General features: G+C 42.2%; 1 protein-coding gene across 1 annotated transcript in view; it reads left to right on the top strand.

The window, feature by feature from the left end:
• Nucleotides 1–20,543, top strand: part of ptk7b (protein tyrosine kinase 7b) — a 72,761-nt gene that overhangs the window by 846 nt on the left and 51,372 nt on the right. The gene's annotated exons all lie outside the window — the stretch shown is intronic.

Below are 20,543 nucleotides of genomic sequence, written 5' to 3'. Positions count from 1 at the left end.
CATGAAACGTCTCAAATAAGTGCTTTAATTTCTTAAAAGTGTAGTTTAAAGTAAACTACATTTTGTTTGGTGTTAGTAGGGAAAGGGGTACACCCCTCCCCCTTCCTCACTGACCCCCCTCCAGTTCAGAGGGTTTGGGGGGGAGGAGAACAACAATTTCAGTTCTGTAAGTCTGTGGTTTTCAAAGTGGGTCCTTGAGGGGGCTCCAGGGGCCAAAAAGGGGAATAATTTATTTTCACTATAAATCCATTCATAAGTAACATGATGACAGAGTGTATGAATATTTTGGGTTTCATACACTTTCTGTAATAAAACATCTAAAAGCAAAAATGGTATCAGATGGGGGTCTGTGGTCTCATTTATGTCAGTTTAGGGTCCTTGATGTGAAAAAGTTTGAAAACCACTGTTGTAAGTAAACCCAGCCTTAAAAATGTCGCATAATTTCATCCAGAGAATGGAGGAGAATATTATAAACGCTCTCAAGTGGCAAAATGCAGCCTTTAAAAGAAACTGCTCTTGTTTATCAGTTACACATTAAAGCAACGTCTGCGTATTATTCTAGTTGCACAGTAATTGGATTTCTAATTTAAAGCAGCGTAATGGCAGCATGATAGTAGGTTTCCATCTATCACTGAAAGCAGCCCCGCCATGTCATTATGTATTCTCAGGAGTGCTTCTATCCTCACATAGCACATTGGATACGCCATTTCTGATTATCATATTCATAACTCTGTTTGCATGTTTGAACTGCCTCTCTGAGCCCCTAGCTTGGCACGCTTTTATGGCTCCCATTGGCACGCACGGGGCGGAGAGCACTGGTGTTGTGCTGTGGGGTTTGGTGTGCTTGTGCCTCTCGTTGACTGTTATCCAGAAAGGAGAAGAGGTAGAGAAAAAGAGAAAAAATGAACCTGACGCGACGCCCTCCCACATTGTCGAAGCCTCTAAGAAGTTCACAACCTCAGCGGCGGAGTGGAAAGGAGGGCACGCAAAGATCCCTCCCGGATTGTGCGAGGAATGCTCTTATCCTGCCAAAGATCAGGCTCATTAACTCACCGCTCATCATGTCAAAACGGAGTCAGTTTTATCTCGACTCCGAGTGCAGACCGAAACACAGAAGAGCGAAGATACACAGATGTTTGCCTTCAGAGCAGCCGTGATAGTCAAAGTGGCTGAAAATTTCCTTTAAGTTGAAGTATGTCTGCTTCACCCCCACCACCCCTCCGCCCCCCCTTCTCTAGTCTCCTCATGGTGCCCACTTTGGAATGAATGTGTCCTCTGTGTGCAGGCAGCAGGGGAGACGGAGGCAGCTACGGGTCTGTGTTTATAAGATGCATGAATAGAGCCAAGCCAGGTACTGTCATGACAGCCCGTTTTTTTTTTAACCCTCTTTAGAAACGCCCTATTTTTAAAAGGGCTTTCTGAACGCGTGAAAGCACTTGCAAATGACCATAAACGGCTGTTATTTCCACACCAAACACACCAGGTTTCTGGAGGGTTGTCTGATCTGCAGGATCTGGTTACTGCGGTCAAATATTTACACAGATCTTTTTTTTTTTTTCTTCTTCAGTTTTGGTTTTACAATAGGAACTCTGTATCGCCGATCCGCTCTGCTTTTTCTATTTTCTCTATCTGGTTTCTATTTGTAGCTCTCACAGCAGATGAAAGCCACTTATGGAGTTAATGTCCATAATGTTAATGCAGCATCTCCCTCTCTCACCTACCCATCACACCCGCCCCTTCCTTCTTCTCCTCTTCTCCTCCTCTGCTGTGTGTTTTTCATCCCCTCCCTCCCTCCCTTCCTCCCTCCCTTCCCTCTTCATCAAGGCAATTTCAGACCTGAGGCATGTGCGTGCAAAAATAATATGACTGGGCTTATTGCCGAGGAGTTGAGATAGATATGGAGTGTTAAGGTGACATCCTCACATGCTCTCCTCTTCTCAGACCTTCCTCTTTGATCTGGCTCCCTCTTGGTGCAGCTGGAGAAGATCTGCATTTCAGGTCTCCCGGCGCATTAATAATTTGGATCCATGTGCAAAAACTAACATTCCCTTCGTGGTGATTTGGAGGTGTGCAATCAAATTTTTTGATGGAATTTCAGCAGTAAATCCAGACTTTATTGATTTTTTTTTTTTTTTTTAATGACGCTTCTCCCTGGCATCTTTAAAACAAGATAGTGTAACTAAACTTTATGTGTGTTATTGAATTTGTGCAATAAATGTGTTACTCTCAAAACAAATGGATGTTGGAAGTATACAGGAAACAGGAAGTTGTTGTTATTGTTATGCAGCTTTCCTTACTTCAAGAATCGACTGGTGTTTTATCAAGTGGTGGTTCCTCCGCTTCTATTAGAAAATCCATAAAGCTCATCTGCAGCGTTTCTATTGTACCAACTTGGGTTCTGGAGAGCAGCTGTGAGTGGACAACAATCATCCAAATGTAAATGTACAGTTGGATTTTATTCAATGGATATGAGTGGATTACGATACAGAAGACACAGCATGAGATCGGCATCTTTCATGCACAGCTGCCGATGCAATAGAGCTACAGGAGCTGGATGTACTGTATGAATCTAGTCCTACATCCAATGTAATTCAATACAACGAGCTACATCACTGATCCTGCACTGGTAACCTTCTAATGTTAAATGTTTGTTAAGGCAGAGAAAGGAAGTAATACAGTATTTTTAGTTTGATAGTTTTTCATAGTGCTGGGCAATAAACGTTACTGATTTAGAGAAAATTGTGCTTTAAAAACTAAATTTAATCAAAGGGTACACTTTATGCACCTTTCCAGGTCTATATATTTAATCTGGGGCTCTACTGGAATATCTTTGCATGACTTACAGTTCAAAAAATTCCTAATTTAACTCCTACTGACCCGTTTACGAAGCCCCTCGGTTCAGCCTCCGTCTGAAACAGGCTGTTTTAGCTCCTGTCTCTTTAAGGCCCCCCCTCCCCTCCCCACCTCCCGATGAGCACACTCTGTTCTAATTGCTGCCCAGTAGACAAACTATGGGATGGCGACACTGTTTCAGAGCGACCTCAAAACAAATATTTCACATTCTGTACAAGAATTTCTCGTTTTTTTTTATTTTTTATATTGGTCGGCATATAAATGGGATGCATGTAGCTCTGTAGACAAGTAATGACAGAAAGAAGAAAATTGGATCCAGATCAAAAAGTCTCTAGTTAAAGCGTAACCCCAGTCTCCTTTTTCTGTATACAAGGCAGAAATGTTGGTCAGTATTATAATTAGGCACCGCTGTGCCAAGGTTGACCAAAGCTAGTTGTACTTGAAGAGTTGTGCGTGACAACAAAACAAAGCAGCGAGCAGAAAACGCCTGATGAATAGAAGTGAATAATAAGATCTGGTTCTCAGTGAGTGTTTGTGCACATGGGAAAGTCTCACTGGTAGCACAAGTTGTGAGACTCGGGGAGGAATTCACGACGTCTCCCGTGGCTCTTGTTTCTGGTCATTTATCAGACGATGTTTATTCAGGTTTAGGTGAAACCTTTTGAACTTGAGAGTCCACTTTTCACACAGTGGGTAGGTGTAGTTTGCTCTCACTGGGTTATAGAGGGCTCTTCTCCCAGGGGAGGATCTTCTTGCACTCACTCAGACGTTACAATCATGGCTGCCCACTGTCTCAGATTTGGGCTTCTTGTCATTTTGAAATTGATGCGCCATCGTCTCCTCTGGTCTCTCCGTCCTCTAACCCACGACCTCGAAACTGATCCCGGTCTGCCATCTTCAAGGACTTAAGCTGGTTAAATGATCTTTTGGAGGAGCAACGAGCCTGGGGGGGGGGTGAAAAAAGACACATCTGGTCAAGCTGGAAACACGCAACGCTGTCATAGGTGTATCCTCGAAATTTTTAATGAAACATTTGAAAGGATTGGTTTGGTAGAGCAAAGATGTCACATTTGGCAGATCCGTTCTTTGAGATCAACAAAGGTGGTTCAGGAGAACAGAAGAGCTGCAACAGAAAGAAGCAAAGCTATATAAGTTTGGATTTGGAGACACATTCTCCTTCTTTCTCGCTCTAATTATCCTCACCGCGCTTATTTTTCTTATGACTAAAACTGGTGGAGCAACAGGGAAAAAATGCTTCATTTTAACTTCATTTTATTTTAAGTTTTCTTGCCAGACTTTCTAAAGTGTGTTGATTGGAATCATTTTGAAGTTATGGATCAACGCTTGCCAAAAACAACACTCTCATCAGCCCGAGGGTGAGATTAAAAAAAATGCAAGATGGATAAGAACACTTATAAGATGTTGTGTCGGGTAATATGTTCCAAGTTCTGACATTAAATGTTGGTATGTGTTTGTGTAGTATCTGTAGGGAGTATACCTGCTCAGGGGGACGGAGTCTCTCTGATGCTCTTGTAGTCAGACTGGAAAATAACAACAGTTCATAATGACCTCTGACCTCTGTGGCCCCCCGTTGGCTCCGTGTCATCAATAAAGCCAAATAAACAAAAGAGCGCGAGAACCGAACTTCTCGCTTCAGATGATGATTACCGCACCAGTGCACCTAATGACCCATGTACTTCTGCTTGTGTGTATGTGTGTGTGTGTGTGTGTGTGATAGAGTGCATGTGTGTTGGCTCATGTGTTTGTGGTTTTGCTGTCTCTGGCGCTGGACTCTGTGGTTGTGATTGGAGTCGGGCCTTGTAGATCTCTGTCTCTCTTTTTCCTTCTTTCCTGCCGTAGTTGGTCTGCTGGACCTCGTGGCTGCCAGTCTTGTCTGGAAGGATCTCTGTTGTTTATTGACTCGGTGCCTGCCTGCACAGCTCTGTCTCCTGTCTGGCCTGGAGGAGTGGTTAGCGTGCACCCCGACCCGCCACTGCTGCCGAATCTGTTGTGTTACACTCAGCAGAGGTTATTTTTGTTCTATGGCGTTTCCAATTACTTTCCGCCATGCTTCAGCGAGAGCTTTGTAATTTACCGAGGCTTAAGTCCTGAAATTCACTTTGGAGTATTGCAAAAACACAAATGATCTAATCTAAACATTTATTTTCCAAATAAATATCTTTAGACAGCTAATAATTCAAACAGCATGGTGTAAGTTACAATTCAGATTACTAAGATTCCATCCACACATGTTTTGAAACATATAAAATATTATGCTTTGAATCATAATTTATGTCTGATATAGTTTTTCCATTAAAAAGTTCAATTACCTAGTGAGAAATTCTCCTCCTTCTCCCTCATTGAAAAATCCAGCATCAATAAATACGCAAATATATTTTCATCTCAAAAGTTTAACTGCTGTAAAGTCCGTTCTCACTGCACTGGAGTGTCCACATCACACTTGTGTAAGTTGCATACTGGACCGCCATTGGCTCTAAACTAGTTGTGATGTCACAAATCATGCTTGTAGGCCCGCCCCTTAAACTCAGATTTTAAATGAGCTCAGAGAAACTTTCCACTTTCAGCAGAAAACAGCCTTCTAGTGTCAAACTCTGCTCATCCATCATTCTACACAGTGAAGTTCAAACATCCAAGTGAAGGAACAAGAAGAACAACAACTTTTTGACTGGTGGAGGACTTTAATTTTTAAGAAAAAGAGACCCGGTCTGAAGGACCTGAAAACTGTTAGACCTGATCTGAACAAGCAAATACAATTAAACCCGATCATACAAAAATAAGATGCTTTATCACTTAAGACAAAGAAAGGCAGCAAAACATCATATTTAAGAAGCTGGCAGCAAAAAATGTTTGGCTTTTTTTTCTTGAAAATTGATGAAAATCATTTAAAGATGATCAAATAGTTGCAGATGAATTTTCTCAGTCAACTAATTGATTTATTGACTAATCATTAAGTACATATTCCACATATTGACCCACATAAAAATACAATCCCATCAGACTGAATGTAACTTGGACACATCCAGACCTCTAGTTTGAGCTGTAATGTAACTAGTCTTTAGTTGTTGTGATCCCTCAGTAATGTGACATTATTGTTCTCTTATCAGATTCGGTCACTGACATTTTCTGACCGTCTTTAACCTTGACCATGTTTAAGCTGCTGTTGCTGGATCACTTATCTGCTGTGGTGATAACCTGTGGTTTCAAGTTTCTTTTAAAAATGATTAATAACAGATGTTTTCACTAGTCTGACACTCTGCAGATATCATCCACACAGACAACTGTAAATCTTTAGGACAACATTCCCCCTGCAGGGCAGGTGTGAGGCCCGGCTGAGGGGAAGAAGCTCGCCTTCGGAGCGAAACAAAAATCCCTGTTTTGTTCCCGTGTTGCTGCCAAAGCATGTGCAAAGCTGCTACTGCATTCAAACGCATCTGATCGAAAACGTGCAGGAATGCCTAATTTGGCGTCAGGCTGTTTGAAGGGGAGGAGGGAAGAAAGAGGGGGGGGGGGGGGGGGGGCAGGAGAGGAGAAAGGCGTCTGGCATGCCATTGCATAATCCCAGCAGCCATTAACTCTTTGTGTCCCGGGGCTGAATGAACTCATCATAGCAACGGGCCACAGGCAGAGTGACACCAGGCAGCTCTCAATCAGCCCTCGGCTCCTCCCCGCCACGCTGAAAAGGCCGCTGGTGTTTTAATGGGGAAGGGCCTTGAGCTTTGTTTGATCTCAAGATGAATGAGGTCAGCTGGCTACAACTGACCACACCGAGTTCCCAGTTGTTGTTTGGAGAGAATACATTTACCTTGAGTAGTTTGCATGTCCTCCTATCTGCGCTGATTTACTGTATTCAGCTTGTTTATTCGCTGTCTTTGTTGTTTTTTTTGGGTTTTTTTTTTTGCGTTGCACCTCATTATGCTGTGTTTGGTTTTTCTGCTGCGAGGTACAGCAGAGCTCAAAGACCACCAGAGGGCCAGAGCTGTCTCCAATGTCAGCCTGTGCAGCGTTAACCTCCTGGTCCCGGTACCTGGCTGAACCTGTGGAGCTGGGATTTACTCTGCACGATGGAGCCGGCATAATGTATGACTGAAAGCGGGTGGCTCTATCAGCTCTTGGCGCAGGGGAGCCTGTGAATGTTTTAGAGCTTCCCGCTTCCTTTGAATCCATGCTCATACATTTTGGATGTAAACCAAGTGCCACAGTACCGCTGGTGTTCTCCCAGGCTTCGGAGGAGAACAGTTGTATCTTTTCAGCCACGCTCACAAAGAATTTTCCCCCCCCACACAACAATATATCTTGAGAGAGGGTTTCTTTGAAATCGTCCCTCAAAGAAACGCGGGGATTAAGAAAACATATCTCAGAGCAGAGTTTGGGAACGTCTCGTTTGCTGATTTCTTTGTTTTTAGCCAGCAGCTCCGGAGAAAGAAAGGTGATTGACGAGCAGGGATGGCCCAGAGCCCTCCCAGTATATCTGTACTTGTGGATGTGAGGATCATCCAGTGTCTGTTCTGTAACTGTTACTAGTCTCTGTAGACTCATATAAAAATCATCTCCGTCTCAGTCTTTCGCTCCGCTGGCTTCAGACGTCGAGGTTCAATTTTTCTAACACCCACGCTGAGCTTCACTGTCTTTCAAGTAAGAACCAAGTGGCTACTTTTATGCTACGTTTACACTCGAGTGGTCAATATACTTGGTGAGGCAACAAACGTTTGTAGGTTTTTCCCCCTTTTTTTTTTGACGTTTGCATTTCTGGGATCACTAACAGAAAAAAGACAAAGCCTTGTTTGGGTTTTGGGCTTTACTGTGCGTGCAAATTGATGGCCAAACTGGTCAGATTCTTTGCACGAAACGTGGCAGTTGGTCTGAATTATTGCATCTGTGTGTCTGGCCTTGTGGAAAAAAAGCGTCCTCTTTCTTAAACAGGTCATTTACATCTCAAAAAGAAAATATGTTAAACTTATTATCTTCTCTTGTGGTTTTTTTTCTCATGTTTCCTTTCTATTTTGCACAAAATACATTTAAAGGTGCTCGTAAATCCTTATTTCATCACAGTGGGTCCTTGTTCTCTCAGCTTTGATCATCACTGTTGTTTGTGGTGTTTGTGGTGCGTTTTTTTTTTTTTGTCTTTTAATTTTCATTCATTTTGCTAGTGAGAAGTCTAAACAGATCAAATTTATGTCATAATGTTCCTATTTTAGAGAATGTTTGCTCATGTACTAGCTACCTAACCAGCTAGTTGAGGAACAACTAAATGCTTTCTTGCTGTTTGCTCTGTAATCAGCCTCAACAGTGAAGCCAGTCGTTCAGTAGATTTATTTATTGGCTACATAATCACAAAGTGAAACCTCAGCTGACCCCAGATCTGTTACACAGCCATGTTTGAGGAACACACATCCCTTCTCCTGCAGCCTGTACACCCAGCAACATTAGCACATTATGGTCTGCATTGTTCTGTATTAGCAGACAGTAATTACCACAGCAGAGAGAGAAGCTCATTACGCAGCCAGCATGGTTATTTTTCTGTGGTTTTAATTATGTTAAACAACCTCACCAGCCTCCCCAGCTCTGTCTTGTTCCCCCTCTGTTGCTGCTTTACTCGCACTCTGTTTCACCTTCCTCTGCTCCGTTTCACTTTGTTCGTTCCAGTTTCACAAACTATGCAAATGACTGAATCCCTTTATAAACCCTCATCCTCCTTTCTGAACCTCCCTTTGAGTCAAACCAGACTTCAATGTTTTTCTAAGCTGCTCTGACAGAGGGATAGCGCAGCGGAGGCAGACGGGATAGGTTTTCTGCATGGATAAGTTTTGGTTGTTTTTATATCCAAACACATTGTCTCTCTCTCCAAAGTCTGTACCGACATAAAGAGGTCTGGCTCCTTGCTTAATAACAGCATTCTGGCTTGTTTCCTGTGTCCATTTCTGACCAAAGCGCCTCCAGAACTTTAGAAATCTTGTACAATGAGGTGCTATTTCAGGTTTGTTTGGTGAGTTGTTTTCATTAGTGCTACAAAAGGTCATAGGTAAGTCCAGTAACATCTGCCACAGGAAGGTGTTTCCTGTTTGTCTTGAATTATTCCGTCCATCCTTTCACACTACTGTACCTTTTTATAAGGAAGGATGATGCAGACAGTTATTGCCGTGTATCTCCTTTCTATTATGTGTGTTGTACAGTACACTTCATCAATACCACTCTTGCCGGTTGAGGCATGAAAATGTTTATTTGGGGTTTCCATGGAGAATTTTAATGCTGCATGGGCTAAAAGCTGTTTTAAAAGGATTTTCCACTCTGACAAGAATAAATGTCTTGAGGGGGTGAACTTGATCATTGTATTTTTAGGGATTTTTTTTATTTTTATGTAAATGGTCCAGTATAAAGATACTGGCTATCTGTTGGAAACACCAACTGGCAAACACCAAGTTTGGAGAAAAGTTCACTGGTTGGCAACTTTTTTGAGACAATAACAATGAACTAACTTGCTTAATTGTGTGAGTGAACAAGTTTTGAGATGACTCTGTAGCTGTTATTACAGTTTCCAGCAGCATTTTATGGATGTGATGTACCTCACCTGAAATTAAGAGTGCCTCTAACAACAGAAGAATTTAAATTTTTCTAATGGAATATATATTAGGCACCACCTCCACTAACCAATTCCCTTAGAAAACCCAGAAATGACACTAAAAATAAATTCTTTGGCCAGTAAAAATGATTCCTGGCAGATATTATTTTAGTTCCATTTATCGTTTATAGTATCAGCTATTACAGCCTCAGTCAACAATTTCAGTATTTGCCCTCAAAAACCCCCATTGGTCGATCCCCGCAGAGGACAAACATAATACACACTAACACAATAGGCTGCTCTGTGCAGGTGCAGCAAGCTAACAGCTATGTTGATAGGGGAGCACAGGACAGTGTTTCCTGTCCTTATCTGGCAAGTGATGACAGAAAAAAATGCCCGTGTTGTGTCTGACAATTGACAATGGTCCCTGGCTGCCCCTCCTGTGGCAGATAGCAGAGGAAATAGATGTTTTGTTGTGGTTGTTTCCTCCTGGCGTTACGTCACAGCGGATGGGGATCTCCACTGGGTCCTCCCTGTTCCATACTTTGAAGCTTCCACCGCTGCTGTCCTCATCCAGGTTAGGACCCAGGCAGAGGGACATGGTCCTGTCTTTCCTTACTGTGAACTATGTGGTCAGGGGTCCCGGCATTCTGTGTGTGTGTGGTCACAATAAAGGGCAAAGGCTGCGGTCTCCCTGAGGGTCTGGACAACAGCCGGGGCAGGAGAAGGCTGGCGGCTGTTTGGCTGTTGACTTCCTGTGGTGCAGATGGGGGCTGTGGTGCTGCTGAACACACAGGGCTTTCACTGCCTCTGGAATTTAAAAAAAATGTGTAAACGCAGACTGACGCCATGCAGGAGAGACTGTTTTGTGTATGTGCATGTATTGGTGTGGTATATGCATGTGGCTTGTGCATATCTGTATTTTATAGCAAGTGGTTTGTTTGGTCTGGTATGTGTCACCATCATAGAAATTTCTTGGCCAATTGCATAAACAATTTTTGTAACTTTTCTTTAATGGAAAATTCAATTGTATGTTCATAATAAAACATTATTCATACAAAACATAAAACATGAACATAGTATTCGGATTTCAAACGACATGGTGAACTTTTAAGTTCATTGAAGTAAACTCAAAGTAAAATACTGATAAAATATTTGTCAGTGGTGCAGATAAACCCTGGTGGGTACCACAAAGTACTTTCCCAGCCTATTTTTCACCTATAATGTTTTTTAATTTCCTAAATCTTTTTTAGTGTAATCAAAAAGCACTTTACTTATATAGCAAATATCAACTCTTGTGTAATTTTAATAGTGATTTGTAGCAATCAATGGGTTTTACTTTTCCTTAAAAGGTAAAATCAGCTGGTTTCAGGTAAACTGCATGTAACCGGTTGAAAACATCTTGGTGTATTAACTCCGTGTTATATATATTTTGGGCTGGACCGACTCACCATCTATCCAATCTTGAGCAGACCTGGGATGTATGGGTGTAGCCCGTGTTCACGACGCCGTCTGAGCCTGACGCCTGGGTGGTCATGGCGGTGGTTGTGATGATATTGTGCGACATGTTGCCGGTAAATAAAACGGGTAACTTAATGTTTAAACAAGTTAGAAACTGCAGCAGACTGTGCTGTAACGTTAACAGTCGACGGTGAGACTTGGCACTCTGTTAACGGAGAAGTGGGTCAGTGTAGCTCTCTGTTTAAGAACCATGCATTTGCAGCTTCATAGTTTGGACTCACACATGACTCAGTTTTTATTTATTCTTTCTGTCTCATTCTTACGGATGGCTAGTGCTGCTTCATCCTGGGATAAACTTAAAGGGGACTTATTATGCTCATTTCCAGCTCTGTAATTTATTTCTAGAGTAGCTTTGCATGATTCACAGTTAAAAAGAGCTCCTTATTTATCTTACACTGGTCCTTTATGCAGCTCCTCAGTTCAGCCTCTGTCTCTAACAAGCAGTCTTAGCTGCCTCCCGATGAGTCCACTCTGTTCTGATTGGCCAGCTTTCCAGAAGCCTGCTGAGGGGCAGCCGTATCAGAGAACTGTAAAGTTACCGCCAATGTAAACCCAACATTTCCTGCTTTACTGCTTCAAAAGCTTTTAAATAACTAAATAACAGGAGAATTTTATTGTAAAGAAATTTCTTGGAAATGTAACGTCTTCCTCACTGAATTAGCAGAGCTTTGTTAGCGGTGCTAAAAAACGGTCACATATGGAGATATTTGAAGCTCTTTGTTCAGTGGATCAGTTAGAAATAATGCAGGGAGGAATAGTACAAGCAGAAACAGCCACAATGATGATGATGTTTGATGAAGAGCTGTAAACGACAAGCACACCTCCAACAGGTAAACTATACTTATTTTATTTTGCAGTGCTGCATAATGGAAAAACACTAACAGCCTGCCAGCTCAACTTGAGTCATGGTTCGGCGTGACTACCCCCAAAACAATGGAAAAATGCATAATGTTAGCGGAGCAGTGAACTTGTGCACTGTGCGTGGAGCAGATGACCATATAAAGCCGACGCCCTCTCAGGCTTAAAGTAGAAAAAACGCTGGAAATCGAGCATTCAGAGCAGTCTGAAGCCTGAGCTTTTTGCTCACAGGGATAACTTCTACATACGTTTACCTTGTTATTTGACACTTTAGCCACATTTAATATGAACATCAGGCATGTAACATTATATATATGACTGAAAATAAGGAAAAGCATAATAGGTCCACTTAAAGTGAGTTCATGGATGCAAGAGAAAATGCAAAGCCTGTGATGCTCTCTGTAACAAATAACTAGATGACAACATACAGGCAGCTTCAGAATGGGACATATATTTGGGCTCATTGTACAGACACATCCGGTTTGGACTGACTAAACCCGAAGGCTAATGAATCTCTTATTCAATCTTTTATCTGCCCGTGCACTCCTTAATGAGCTGAAAACAGTAGACAATGAATTTAGGAAGCAGGCATCTCACTTTAGGCAGTGCTCATCATCACTTCTGTGGGCTGAAATACAGACATTGCCGGCATTAGATTTTGTCAATTGTAGCTAATCAAAATAAATTTTGTAAATAACCTTCCAAAATGAGACTTGGCTATTTAATGTGTCTGTTACCACCAATGCAGTTTGGTGGCTGGTTTGGAGCCAGTGCCTAATTTTGCACCAGTTCTTTGCATTTTGACAGCCAAAGAACCAGCTCTCAGCCAGGAAAACTGGTTCCAGAGAGGCACCAACACTTTGCTGGTCTAGAACAAAGAACTGCTTATGTCAGGTGGTGGGGGCAGGATAACTGTGATCAACCAAAGCGAAAATGCATTGCGTCTTTTCAGACTCCGCAATGGTAGAGATTTTGAGCCAGGCTAAAAGCTGTTAATGTCACTTTATGAAGTTTTAATATTTTTTCAGGTGAGAAAGTAACCATTTAGATCCCCAATATGTGGTCAGTTTATCCAAATAACGCCTGTTTGGAAACATTTGGCAATCTTTTCGGAGATGTGAGGAGCCACTGGCCAGGTGAGACCGGCCGTTAGCCATGTGATACAGTCATATGATGCAGTCACATGACTGTCTTGCTTGAGTATACGTCAATGTGAACAGTCTGCTGGTAATGACATACTTAATTGTTCATTTAGTAGGCAGTATGCAGTACATACTGATTGAGTATGTGGTAGGCAGTACTTAAGTATGCGATTTTGAACACAAACTGTAAAGCTGTGTGTGTGTAATCCGCCCTTGTTGTTGTGCTTGAAATTCTTCTTCTTTTTTCCATTTAATGATGAGTGGCAACCAGCCATAACTGCCACCTACTATGTTGGGGTGTGAAGTGCTTGAAATTAGCGTCAGCGTTGCTTGGAAACCAGAGGTGTATACAATTATGTAATGACTTCACTCTCTACCTCATGGAAAAACAAACCAGGTCTTAAGTTTGCAAGTTGAACCAACTGCAAACTGGCACCAGCACCAGCCCAGAACTAGAACTAGGTTTATGTTGATGGAAAGGGGGTATTTGTAAGCTGATGTGTGCACTTCCCAAGGACAGTTTGTTAAGGCCTTTTCAAACATGCATTGTTTAATCTGGTTGAATCACACTGGTTCATTTCACCATCACAATCACAAGTACTATGTATATTTTTTCTCTTCACAAGACCAACGCTGCGGTGAAAGCCAAACTGTCAACTGTCAAACAAAGGCAAGCAATGGGCAAAAAATTCCTTAGAAAAGTTCAACTGACATCGATTTGATGAATGTTTTTAAAAAATTCAGATTTGATACTCGATACCAATTTGTGCTGTCGAGCCCCAATGCTAAGGTCAACCATATAAACCGTATCAGTTTCAGAAAGAACCCATGGCTTTAATCTTGTCAATTTATGCTATGCGGATACAGTGTTGACAAATCCACTTGGCATCACGACATTATGTCAAACAATATCATCTGTCCTCAGCAGGTTTTCTGTTTCTTGTGCTCTCTCTGTCGATCTAAGGTGTAGTCTTTTGGTAAAATACAGTCAGCCATTATTCAGAGATGGAATTGTGTATTTCTGCACGTTGCGTTTTTGCACTGTGACTTCAGTGGGGCTCTTTCATCTCTCCGTGGATGGTTTCCAGGCAGACGTCTTACTCTGCCTTTGTGTGCGCCCTCCCGTCCTGTCATATCGGAGGAAGCAAAGAAAAGGTTGCTGTGAAAGGTACACCCCTGCCTTCCCCGCAACCTCACGGGTCCATCTTAAAACGAGGTCAGATGACACATGAGCCCCGAGTGCACCTCTCTGTTGCTCTCTCTTCCTCGCTCTCCCTTTCTATTCCTCACTAGTGCTTTTTTTTGAACATTCACATCGACAGTGGTGTGCTTTGAAGGGAGAAAACCACTCCCCGACTCTAGAGCATCAAGCGCCTCACACTCTGATCCAAAAAGGGGAGAGAAACCCCGCTGTCTGCTTTCAAAAAAATGTTATGTTCCAACTCTACACGCCTTGAGTGACAATCAAATATTCTTTGCCGCATTCCTAACTTGCACAAACCAAATGGAAGAAAGTGTGTGTCAAAAGGGAGCTGTAGTGTTTCCCTGTCATGTGTTCCTTTGTGGATTTTGACAATCTCATTAAAATGTCGCAATCATAGCTCATTAACACTGATTACTTCTAAACCTAAAAGAGAAACTGCCGCACTTTTCCAGTTAATCTAATTTCAAAAGCTGCTATGCTTTTATTTGATTCCCTTAAATCTAATAGACCCTGATGAAAACATCTGTTATCCTTACATCAGGGTCACTTATTAGAAAGGCAAGTCTTCAGATTTTCAGCCAGCTGGGGCTCAATTTGACAACACCTCGCAGAAAGAGGCTAGTCATGAATTAAACAAGCACCACTATTCATAGACACCCACACAAATGTTTCTCATCTCTTACAAGGGAAAGAGTGGATGTCCTGCAGCTTTTCCTCCACCCCTCCTCCTTTGTTTGATCTTTTTTTTTTTCTGGCACTGTAACTCTTTCTAAAACTCTGCGGCTGTTCAAAAGGCATTAAACATGAGCGAGTTCCTCAGTGCACGGAAATGGTGAGAGACGCTCGCAGAATATGCTGTGTGTATTAAAGCCATACAACAAGGCCCGAGCCTCCCAGAGCTGTTGGCCCTTGTACCCCGTTTCCCTTAGTAAACACTCACATTCACAACTCACAGTCACGTAAGTAATTCTTTTTTAGAAATGTGTTACTTTGAGGTTGTGGTATGGGATTCTCTCAAGTGTGTACATTTCCCCAAGTCATTACTTTGTACCTTATTTTCTGGTAAATGGTTGGTTTACTTTGGAAATATGACTATATTACGCAAATGGAAGGAAGGAAAAATAAGCAGTGCACTTATGGCTTTGTTTTTTACACCTAACAATTTGGACGTAAGTTCTGAAATCTTAGGAAACAGACGAAGGCACAAACAGGAACATGAAAAAAAGAACATTGCTTGTTACATTTGGGCAGTTCCAATTCAGGAGAGGACGTTTTTTTTTTTTTATTCCCCAAAGTAACTACAACAACGCATAATTCACCAGTTAGAAACCGGACGGTCATGAATTTCCATCTACCAGGCGGACGTGAACTGCCTCTTCCTATTTCATGTCACAGCTGGAAATCAGAGGAGTGAATGGTGGTTTGGCCGCAACCAATATTTCAAAGTAACTTTTATGGCAGTGTGCTGTTGGTGGGTTAGTAAAAATCCATAAAAAAACCGGACATTGGTTTACTGTGTTTCTAAATCTGTCCTAATGAAGACTTTGATTTCAGGCGGGAGTATGGGTAATTTGGGCAGCTGGAGGACATCAGGGCATGAGGGAGGGAAGGAGGTGAGGTTAGAGGGTCAGAGAGAAGCTGAGGTCCCCCTCCACCCCCCCTACTCACCAACAAACCCAAAGGCCTGCTCAGGTTTCAATGCAGATGGACTCTAACAAGCATTAACATGATCCAAAGTGAGAAAGAGACACAGTTTTTAAGGCACTACAGATGGAAGCGTGAGCTCCCGAGCGGAACTATGTCAGCTTTACAAGTGTAATGAATGATTATAGGTCAGGGTCACGCCAAGGATCCATTTGCCGCAGAAACTCTCTTTCACACACAGTTTCCCAGAAGGTTTCAGATTGAAACAGAGGGAATATAATGGAACCACTTTTATGCTCTTTTGTGTCAGCACAGGACTGTCCTTAAGCAAAACATTAAAACTGTGAGGGGAAATAACTCGATTTCCTCCCTAAACAAAAGCATGTGTAGGTGGTTGCTTGGAGACAAATCTGCATGGACAACTTCCAGTCACTCTGTTGTCAAGTCAAGTGACCATCTTCTTCTTCTTCTTGAACTCTAATTCTCCAGACATGCTCTCTCTCTCTCTCTCTCTCTCTCTCTCTCTCTCTCTCTCTCTCTCTCTCTCTCTCTCTCTCTCTCTCTCTCTCTCCTCTCTCTCTCTCTTCTCTCTCTCTCTCTCTCTCTCTCTCTCTCTCTCTCTCTCTCTCTCTCTCTCTCTCTCTCTCTCTCTCTCTCTCTCTCTCTCTCTCTCTCTCTCTGGCGCTGGCACTAACCTACTTGATCCTGTGATCCTGATCTGATTTTCTCTGCAGATCAGGTGATGTGAGGGAGCCAGGGCCTGTCCTGCCGTGCTCTCAGATTAATTTATTGAATACCACTCTAAACCACGATGCATCAGTCTTTTGATGCTGCATCTGATCCCAGCGTATCGTCCCTGGTGGGTGGAGCTGGGTGACTTTTTACATTCACACTTCCAGGCAGCGATTCTTTCACTGTGAGGATGGGAAGCTTCATAATTACTGGCTCCAACAGTCACCATGAAATCATCGTAAAGTTAACTTAAGTACTTTGCGGTTACAGGATCATAAATTATAGCGCTAACTTGTTTTTTACAGGAGACATCCTTCGTTTGTTTGCTTATGTAATAATTGAAATGATGATACCACTAAATGCTCGAGCAACTCAAGCTAAAAGAATACCAATGTTCCTGTAATTTTCTGCAGTTTTCACTAAGCCTCCTGCCTGAAACCTAAACACACACCAGTCACTATTAATATAGAAATCGCACGCAGAGTTCTGCTAGCACTACTTTGGTTTTACAGAGCATTGGTCTCATGTGTTTTCAAGTAAATCTGAGTTACTTGTGTGTGTGACAAGAACATGGATTTGAGATTACATCTATTCTAATACACATCAGATTGTTGACAGTTTAATTTAGTGGTGATATTTGGCCATTTTTGCAGTTTTTAATGAGCCAAATATGATTGACTGGTCTCACAGCGAGTGGGTCTTCAACATGTCTTTTCTCTGTATCTATGCCTGCAAGGAAAAGGTTGTACAGGATCTTGCGGTACGTCTGATGTCCCTTATTTAAGGTCTGTTTCATGAATGAGGGCTGCTTTTAGGTGGCTAGCTCCTGAGGTCACCCTGAGTCGTGCGGCGAGATGATTCCTCTACAAGTTGTGCAGCGGAGAACAAGTGGTTCTTGTTAAATGTGAGCCAGAGAGAAAATAGCTGTAATTGAATGTGAAACCATATGCTTCTTATTTGGTGAAAATGCTTTTTTTTGTTTTAGATCTTGTGAAACGTAGTGTTGCCAGACTGCTCAGTACATGCCATAAACAATGGCCCGTTTTCAGCGTTTTATGATGGAATATTACTGTATGACGAAGACCAGTTCCCAAAGAAGCTACAAGAGATTTAATGTGAAGCTTTCATTGATTTTTCCAGTTTGTTAATGAAACCTCAGTTTTTTTTTCTTTGAGACCCTGTGCTTTTGTTTGACTTAGTGAAAATTATGAAATTGGGGAAATTTTGGCACTAATAATATTCATGTGGTTTTAATGTGCCGCACATGGTCTTACAGACCTCGCTCTTCTGCAGTTTAATATTGTTATCCTCCTCTGAGAGACAACAAGAGCATCTTTGACTGTTCGCCACTTCTCAGCCCTCGAAACGACAGAACATTGCTAGTAATGCCATTTCCTCCAAACTTGGTTAGCACACGTAGAGACGAGCAGGTGGCTGCATGAAGCTGAACTATAGGTTGACTGAAGGTATTTGAGGAGCTCAAGTGTGCTGTTTCCCTTGGCCGCGCTCCAACAGAACTATGCTAATGCAAGCGAAATAACGGCTCACTCTGCAAAATAAACAAAAAATTACTTATGCCTTCTTTTTAAAGGCTGTCTGTGGATTTTTTTTTTTTTTTCCACTTCACATTTCGTGTTTGCTTTAGCTTGGAAGTTGTTGGTTGAGTGATGCACTTTGATTTTTCAAGAGGTTTGTACTTCATATATGACAGGGAAGAGGTGGGTTGTGGTGTTTAAAAGAATATATTTGCTACTGCAGACAGACAGCAGAGTATTAAGTTACAGAGTTCAGATACTTTTCCGCATTTAAGCTTTAAGTGGTAGAATGCCAGAAAGGTATTTTCATGGGTTCACAGCAGGAAGCTGGGTGTGCCTTCAGACCTTCAAGAGTGAAGTTCAGTTGCTGGGATCAGTGGCTCTTTGTTACTGCGTGTTAGAAAACAAGTTTTCTGACCCTCAGCTGTACGCCGCAGTCTCTGTAGCTCTAGTCCCGACCCTGTGAGGCTTTATGATCAAAGGTCAAGACATGTATGTTAACCTCAGGTCCTGAAACACTGGGGCTTCTGTATAACATGACCTCTCACCTTTTTAAACAAGGCAAATCTGCTCCTTACAGGGTCATTATCTGATTATCCCCACCATGTAATTTCACACAGGAAACTCCATCCTAAGCAGTCGCCGCCATGTTGTGTATTTAACAAGGTTTTAAATCTTGACAAATTGTCACTTTTCTCTAAACAAGCCCAGCTGTTCTCCATTGTCTGTTTACTCAGACATAAGCTGGACTGTTACAATGTTGATAACTCTCAGGATGTAAATACTTGAGTTCTTTGTGCAAAACAGCAAAAGTTTCCATGGAAAATACTGTTTATCCAGAGTGACCTGGTAGCCGAATGGTCACTGTGCAGGCCACATAACTGCAACATCCCTGCTTTGATCCCAGCCAGGTATCCTTGTTGCATGTCGTACCATCTCATTCCCCTTGTTTCCTGTCTGCCACTTCACTATCCAAAAATAAAAAGGCCAAAAAATTATCTTAAAAAAAAAAAAAAAGAAAATATAGTTTATCCAAACTTTAGTAAACTGACACAGCACTGACGCAATGGCTACCAACCCTTCTCTTTCTATTTGTGTGAAACTCAAACAAAGACTGCGTCACCTTGCATACCATCGCACAGTGTAATGGATTTTTTTTTTGTCCACACTGTCAGCAAAATGCATCATTCTCAGGGCAAAGCAGACAGAGCAGAGGTAATTTAGGTGGCATCTACTCATTGTGCAATGACACTAAGAAACAGTAAAGCCCCGACGAGATCAATCCCAGACAATCCGTGTCCCTGTCGAAAGGGAGCTTTTTCAGCGCGGAGGTGTGAGACAGGGAGCGGGCAGAAAAACAGGTTCCTGGTGATAAATAGCGGGCTCGGTTTGGAAAGTGTCTCCTTTCTGACAGAGGATCGGGCTTTGTCTTGTAACGTGAGCTGCCTCTCTGCAGCCACTGCCAGCTTCTCAGGGGCTCTGACTTTCAACCATGCAGGCAGTGAGGGGAAGAAAAGAGAAGGGTGGAGGGAAGAGAGGAAGATTTATGTTACAAGGGGGATGCCTTGGGGTGACATGGAGGGATAAAAAGATTTGAGTAGCTGTTGCTGTCTGTTAAAGGGGATTACCATTTAATTAGAGCCATGGTCAAGGATACTCCAATCAGTATATTTCAACATGAGGAGCTGTCACCCGGCGTCCAGTGCTCAAACATTTGATATTATCAAGAGGCAATATACACGTAGCTTATTTTATAAAGCCTCCTGTTTTATCTTGTACTTAAATTCTAATTCATTTATTGTTTGAGTTGAAGGTCGATGATTTCCAGCTATTTCAACTGTACACACACAGCTTAAATATGGGAAATTTTGAATATAGACTTCTTATTTTAAACTTTATCTGTTAAATTGATCCCTGTCTCAGATAAAACAGCCGTGGAGCTTGAAATTAGCGGTTTTCACATGAATTTTGCCTTTGTTGTCTGTAAAACACTGCAGCCATTCTGTGCGGCAGAAGTCCCCTCTAAATAAGCATGACTAATCGAAAGACATGACACAGATTAAAGAGCTGGAAAAATGTCCCTTTCTTCTTTCAAATAGTTACAATATGTTTTGAGAAACTGGGAATTCCATGGGGCATAAGAGCCTCATATTTCATTCAGGAAATGTACTCGCGGCCCTCTTTTAAAGACTTTAGTTTTGGAGCCCAAGTGGTCCATTAGCACTGACAGGCAAGATGTGTCGAGGCTAACATTTATAACGAGATCCCTCTGCTGTGAGTCTCTCTGTATTCCCGTTTTAAATGAATTGTGCTGCCAGGGAAAACGTTGACCTTGCATGTCCTGGGATCTGGGTTTGGTTCGTCTCCTTCCTACTACTCGCTCCAAGTGTCCGGGTCTATGTGTTTGGCTTTATCTGTGTGTTTGATGGCTGTGCCAGCCGGGTGGTAAATTGGAAGGGGGATTTGCCCACAGCAGG

Source organism: Thunnus albacares, chromosome 14, assembly GCF_914725855.1.
Source record: "Thunnus albacares chromosome 14, fThuAlb1.1, whole genome shotgun sequence".
NCBI classification, from domain to species: Eukaryota; Metazoa; Chordata; class Actinopteri; order Scombriformes; family Scombridae; genus Thunnus; species Thunnus albacares.
Note: the sequence above shows the minus strand (reverse complement) of the source record. Positions and strands in the feature narration are given on the sequence as shown.